This window comes from Meriones unguiculatus, chromosome 19 (genome assembly GCF_030254825.1).
Source record: "Meriones unguiculatus strain TT.TT164.6M chromosome 19, Bangor_MerUng_6.1, whole genome shotgun sequence".
Lineage (NCBI taxonomy): Eukaryota > Metazoa > Chordata > Mammalia > Rodentia > Muridae > Meriones > Meriones unguiculatus.
The window spans coordinates 33,913,994-33,921,519 of NC_083366.1; positions in this window are offsets into that span (position 1 = coordinate 33,913,994).

The window sequence follows — 7,526 nt, forward strand, 5'->3', positions numbered from 1 at the left end:
TAGCTTTTGATGACATACTTAATACTCAGACACTATTTATAGTATCATTTTTTCCCTTCCCTGGTCAGGGAAAGGTTTTATTGTAAAACGTATTTTATAAGGGATGATGATAATGAGATTGAAAATTATCTGACAGCAGAAAGACATAGTTCAGAAACAACAAAGGTTAAAACCTAAATGTCCTTAAAAAAATTTAGTGAACTAAAAAAAAAAAAAAAAAATCCACCTGAGAAACTGATGAACTTTCAGAGCTCTCAAATCTCAGGAGTATTGAGTATCCCTTTTAAAAGAGAAAGGTCCAATCCGCACCCCACAACTAATACTGTGGACTGCAGAAGGCAAATGTTTACAAACTGTGCTGGATTGTTTAATCCAAAGCCTTTCCCTCCTGCCTCAGGATTGTATGTCTACATGAAGTTCAAAAGGCTTTTAAAGATAAGGTGGGCCAGCAAGCACCCGAGAGCCAATGAGAAAACTGTGTGCTTGTCAACCTGATATGGGCTGATTTTCCTGATAGCCAGTCCACAGTTTGAAAAGTGATGAAAGAAATTCTAGTAGGGGAAAGTGTCAGAGCAATCCCTGAAAAAGACCACTGGCAGAAGACAGAAGGAGCAGCAGACAAACAGAACCTGCCCTGTTACTCCCCACAGAGCAGCCAGTGGCTGCATGGCTAGCTTCGAGCTGCAGAATTCTGACAGAAGATGAGGTCTCTCACCTACCTGGTTCTCTTTTTCACTGTGATGAATGCTCTCCTAAGTCCTCTCTGATGTGCGTAGCTGTCAGATGGGATTTCATCATACTTCCTTCAATGAGATATGTTTTCTGGGGAGATAACATACTTTGTATTATTTGAATTTTTCATGGCTTTACTATGGTCTAACACATCTACAGTCAATTTTTTTCACATTTTAAAAATGAAAAGGTCTGGGATGAGGGAGCTCCTTGGTGGAGTGATTGTCTAGCTCATTACTCAGCATCCATCAACAGCCAGTGGTTCCCTGGTGAACATCATGGCCCCATGACCCTCTGCACCATCCATGAGTGACTGAAGACAGGCCCTTGCCTAGGCCCTGTACAAAAGAGTGAAGCTGACGTGAATTCAGTACAGCAATCTCCACACCACAGCATTCTAACTGTTTACCACAATGCTCCTGGAGCCTCAAGAGAAATAATATCAAAGACCTATTTAAGGCTGGTCACTTAGAGGTCATTTAGACTCAACCCTTGGAGCAGCCAGGAATCTTTGTGGACATTCCGTGCAAAAAGAGCTGTGTCCAACCAAGGCTACGAGAAGCACTTGCTTGCACATGTGCCAATAGTCGCCCTCTTGGCCTCAAGGTATTTCTTATGCTCTTTATAGCTACATAGGAAACTGATAATATTACTATTGTCTTTCAGAGAGAAACCGCAAAACTCCCCAGCAACTAAACAACTCAGTCAAGATCACATTATTTCAATAGCGAGAAACCTGAGCTCAGGTTCTCTAGTCTCCAAAGTATTTGTCTTTCAAGTGTAAACATTGCTTTCTGCAAGCCCAAGGAAAGCTATGTCCTGTGGAACTCACATCAAGAATGGGGGGGGGAGGGCATTTGAAATGACATTACATTTCAGAGTGACAGAAATAACTTTCTCTTAAAATTATTCAAACTACTTTCTGACAAAAGGAAATAGATTATGTGACAATTCACCTCTATTATTTCTTGTACAAATTACACTGTTTTCATTAAAAATATAAATACCAAGAGAAAAGATAACCCAAATGGGCTAAAACAAAATCAAAAAAACTTAATGACAAGAAGATAAGTAAATAGCACTACAGCAAAGGAGCTTGATAGCCACACGCGAGTAATATATCCATTGATTATGAGTTTAGATTTGGACATCATTTTTTTTTCTTATTGCCTGAAATGAAGGTACATATCTGTAATTCTAACACTCTGGAATCTAAGTCAGATGGAACTAGTAACCAAGGGTTGGCTTTATAGTTTAGGTATTCTATACCAGGGGACAGGACACATCAGACTCACCACTCACTATGATTCCACACCTTTGCAAGAAATAGGACAGATTTTGCATGTGGTTCCCTAACCCCATCATCTCTAGCCTTTTGGATCCAATGTAAACAACTCAAAGATAGAGCAAAGTTCTATATGAGGGCGCAGGCATTGGTCTGCTTTCACTGTTAGTCATAGCTGAAACTTCCAGAATATGTGGCTTTGCTTGTTTGTAAAACAGTTAGAAAAAAAAAAAAAAGCCAGGGAATGCTGAAACACTCAGCTGAACTTTGACCAGGAAACTGCAGAGGTGCTGCCATCTTTGCTGGTGTATCTCAAGTGAGGAACAGGGCAGCTCCTTGAAATTCTGTTTGTTCCACAATGGTGTATTCATTTGTTTGTGACAGTGACGTTGTATTGGATGGGTCTAGTAGAGTGTTCTCTTGTTTTCTTCTGCTCATTTCAAGGTCCTTTTATTTGAAAGCAATTCTGAGCAGCCACGGCCTGTGTAAGGAAACTGCGGATGGCTGGCTGTCCAGACTCTGAGCGCAAATACAATCTCTTCTAGGAGGAGCCAGAATTTTTAGTTTCTGTGCGCACCTCTGTGTGTCTTCCAGTGCCACTCCCCGTGTGCTTCCTTGAGAGCGAGATCTGGAAACTGGATCTATCTGCACATGTCGAGCAGAGGATTAGAGCGAATAAAGGGGCACTGGGGATTAAGCAACGTGACATGTACATAACATCCGTTTATGACACTGGGGATGGGAAACAATAGGCAGAATTCTCAGCACAGGGCTGAGGTTTCCACTGCAGGATTCCCAGGGCCATTAATGAAAATCGTGTGGCTGACTCTTGTCACATCTGCTGAGAACTCTGCCTGAAGTGTCCTCATTATGCAAACTTTGGGAGCTCACAAACCCTGGCTTGAATTAGCATGTTCTTTTCTGGGTACCAGTCCTTGCCTTGTTCTTCCAGTCCATCTATTTGAGCACGTGCCTTTCGATTTATTTCGATTTATTTCCCTCAGGTTATTTCTGAGTCATAAAAGGGAAGGGCAAGGAGAAAGAGAAAAGAAAAAATAATAATAATGATGGCCATTCAATTTATCAGATACATTACCGCTGGCATTGTGCTTTTCTCTGGAGGAGAACCATTTAAATTGGGTTTTGTATAGTGTGACACAATTAAGTTGCTGTTATTCCCACTGCCTGAACTAGATTCTTCAGGAGACCATAATGGCTGTCAGAATCCATCATAAGGAGCACTTGAGGAGCACTCTGGGTGTGGCTCTACGCAGCGTTAACACTGTCTACCTGTGGGCCTGCATACACAGCCTTCGGACAAAAAGCCCTGAGCTGCCCTAGAAGGCATAGGATGGTGCTTATAAAACAGCTTATCGTGGTACCTTGTACTTTGAAAACAAAGAGCGCTATTTAGCTCTCTCTCCTTCCCTTGAAGTCTGTATCTCTCATCACTCCGATGCCTCAAGTTGCACTTCTCACGTGGGCACACCCAGGCAAACAACAAAAGGGGAAGGCTCCAGAGAATTTAATCCTATCACTGATGCTGGGACCTGGCTCAAAAACAAGGAGAAAATTCCCTCTCCGGATCTGAAATGCTTTTCTTTTTCCTGGTAAGCTCACCTCAGCATCAGAAGTTATAGCCAAGGTTTTTCTTTGCTCCCTTTGGTTTCTTAGCCTATGCGAAGGCACCAGGCAGACAACTCATTGTTCTGATGCAAAACTGAACTGAGAGACAGACGAAGTTTCTCTTTTCCTTAAAAACCTATTATTCTAGATATTTTCTCATGAAATTTGATTAAGAAATAAAAACATCCACTTGCTCCTTTTTGTCTTTACCAATTTCACAAACTCGTGATCTACCTCGCAAAGCCAAAAGGGACAGCACACATGAAAGAGTCAGGATTCTGAAAAGGGATAAACAATAGGCTAGAATAAAAAGAAGAAAACCTTTCAGAGCACCCAAGGGATTGAATAACACTTATAATTTGTCCTGTGAATTGAGTCCCCAGAGAAAAGTGTCAGGTTCTGGACACTTTCCTCCAGTTTTCTAGGGAGAAGTTTTCTGAATTCCCAACTGCCAGTTTACAGAATTAAAAAGAATAAAATAGAGTTCATCTGTCCTGCCCGGCATATCATTTCCCTGTGTGTTCAAGGCCCTGGGTTCTACTCCCAACACTGAAAAACAAATGAATAAAAATCAGGGCCCGCTAGATGGCTCATCTCGTGTGTTTGCTTGTCAAACAAGCACTGTGACCTGAGCTTGATCCCTGGAACCCACTGTGGAGGAGAAAACCACTTTCTACAGCTGTTTTCTGACCCCAGCATCCCCAGTCTGCCCTACGGCATGTAGGTGACTGCATTCACACACACACACACACGCACGCACGCACGCACGCACGCACCCCACATACCCGACAGAGAGAGAATAAATTTTAAACGTTAATTATTTAAAGAAATACAACAAAATTCAGCATGTCTGAAAAGTGCTCCTACTGAACATTTAGTAGAAATGGTCTTCATTTTTAAAAACATAGGGGGATATTTAAAAGCACATTTTTTTAAAAAATAAATTCATGTTGTGCCTCAGGAGAGAAAATCAAATAAAAATAAAAAAAAAACAGTCCTCACATGTAATTGAAGAATGTTTGAGCATTCTTATTTTTCAACTTCATTTTAACACGGAATTTAGATATCTTGCTAGTGGGAGACAGGTATTATGATGGAGAGTATGGGAATAACAGGAAAAAGCCTATAACTGGGGATGGAAAAAAAAAGATAATAGAGGTTAAGAGGAAGCAAGGGATGCTAAAATGTTTGATATAAGAATGTTTGAAACCCATACAGAAAGACATTATTCTTATAAGCATACTTAAAATATGGTCTATATGTACATTATTATGAACACACGTGTGTGTAAAGTGAAAGTTTCTGGGGTTTTTTTTTGGAAACTCAGTTGTGGATATGGTTTTTTGTTTGTTAGTTTGTTTGTTTGCTTGTTTGTTTGTTTTCATCCCAAGTGTGGGATGTGGGAATGTTTTTCGCCTGGGAAAACAGCCCCCAAGAAAAACTCCCCATGAAAACAGCCCCCTGTGAAAAGGCACCTGATGTTGGTCATCTGAAAAGCACCTGGCGCAAAGGAGTGGGTTTTGTGAGCTGAAAACACCCTTGTGTGGACTCAGAGAAGGGCTAAGTAGAAGCCCACAGACAGTGAAATAATGCTTTCTACATCTCTTTGCAGCTGGAGTTTGCAGAAAGAACTCCCCAGGAAACTTGTCCAGCTGCTTTGGTGGTGTTTCAGTACTTTGACAGGGTCTAGCTGCTTCTCCTGAATCATGCCACTGCTGCTGGCACATGTTGCTGCTGAGGCTGCTTTGCTGTTTGACTAGATTACTGGTATCCTAACCACCGAGTCTGGTAATCCCCCAAATCCATCCACCCTTATCAGGAAGTAGGTAAAAGAAATCTACATCCCCTTTCCCTCTAAGCTCCTACCTAAGGTCAGGAGGTGAAAAAGGAGGGAAAGATGTTTAAAAACCTTAAGTAAAGTTTGTATTTCTAAAATCTAAGCTTACATGTGTGTATGTGTCTATATTTTAATAGGGCATCAACACATAGGTAATGGTGCTTGCTTCCAAAAGCCATAAGCTATCTAACAACAAAAAAAAAAATATTCCAGTGTTAGACATGGGAAACCACCTGTTGGATTGTTGGTCAAAGGAATATGTGACTCTCCCTAAACAGTTTGGGCTCTTGCCATTGACTTTGGTTACCATCTAGAACTTGAGGGTCAGACCTCATTGTTGAAGCTTCCACAGATCTTGGACACAGGACTCAGAGTTGTCAAGCTGTGACTGACCTGGGAGCCTCCCTCCTCCTTAAGGACTGGCCATCATAGTGTTAGAAGGTGCTTTTCAAGCTGTCAAAGCAGAGGAGCAATTGATGGTCCTACCTTGCTGTAGATCTCACAGAACACAACAATGACGAGACCAGAAAGATACTCACAGTGGATCAATAGTGGCACTTTTATCTTGTCGTCAGACTGATTAATTAGACTTACAGCCTGCCCAACAAGAGAGAATTAATACTTGATACTATAAAACTAGCCAACTACTTATGGCTGGAGAGGTCATAAGCCCAAGAGAACCTACTACTGCCAGTTTCTTATACTATATTCTAAATATGTATCCTTATACCTACAGATGAATAACACCCACCCCTCATCAAAGAAGTTTCTTTTTACAATACATGGGGACTATTACAAAGATCAATACCATTACAAAGATCAAAATGCAGAGAAAAAGAGACAATGGGTGTTCTGGCCTAGATGATATATCTACAATGTAACCTCTAAACCTAAGGCTCAGCAAAAATCACAAAAACGGAGGCAGAAAGCCAAAGAGAACCTCTTTGGCTCTTTGGCTCTGTAGATTACACTATGATTATCCTGTATTATTTGGCTAAAATCCAATTACAAGTGAGTACTTACCATATATGTCTTTCTGGGTATGGGTTACCTCACTCAGGATGATCTTCTCTAATTCCATCCATTTGTATGCAAACTTCATGATTTTCTTGTTTCTTTTTTTTTTGAGCTTTTTTTTATTTTTTTTTATCAGTTACATTTTATTAACTCTGTATCCCAGCCGTGTCCTGATCCCTCATTCCCTCCCAGTCCCTACCTCCCTCCCTCATCTCCACCGTGCCCCTTTCCAAGTCCACTGATAGGGGGGACCTCCTCCCCATTCATCTGATCCTGTTTTATCAGGTATCTTCAGGACTGGCTGCAAAGCCCTCCTCTGTGGCCTAACAGGACTGCTCCTCCCTTCGGGGGTGGGGAGACAAAAGAGCCAGTCATTGAGTTCTGTTAGAAATAGTCCCTGTTCCCCTCACTTTGGGAAACCAATTGGTTACTGAGCTACCACAGGCTACATCTGAGTGGAGGTTCTAGGTTATATCCATACATGGTCCTTGGTTGAATGTCAGTCTCAGAAAAGACCCTGTGCCCAGATATATTTGGTCCTTGTGGAGCTCCTATCCTTTCCCCATCAGACTAACTCCCCTTCTTTCTTATGATTCCCTGTACTCTGCCAAAGGTTTGGTCATGAGTCTTTGCTTTGAAAACACTGCTAGTTAGAGTCTTTCAGATGCGCTCAGTAGACTCCTGTCATACGTTCAATGCACATCCCATCTGTCTTTCTAAACGAGGATTGATCATCTTACCCCATGTCCGCTCAATTGATTATCTTTTTTAGGTGTATAGATTTCATTATGTTTATCATATCATATAGGTCTATATAAGTGAGTATATCTCTTGTTTCTAATAGCTGAGTAGTATTCCATTGTGTAAATGTACCATATTTTCTTTATCTATTCTTCTGTTGAGGGACATCTTGTTGTTTCTAGTTTCTGGCTATTATGAATAAACCCAAAGAAGCTAAGTAACATGGAAGGGCCCAAGGGAGGTTGCTTGAATCCCACTCAGAAGAGGAATATAGAATAGATATTGGAA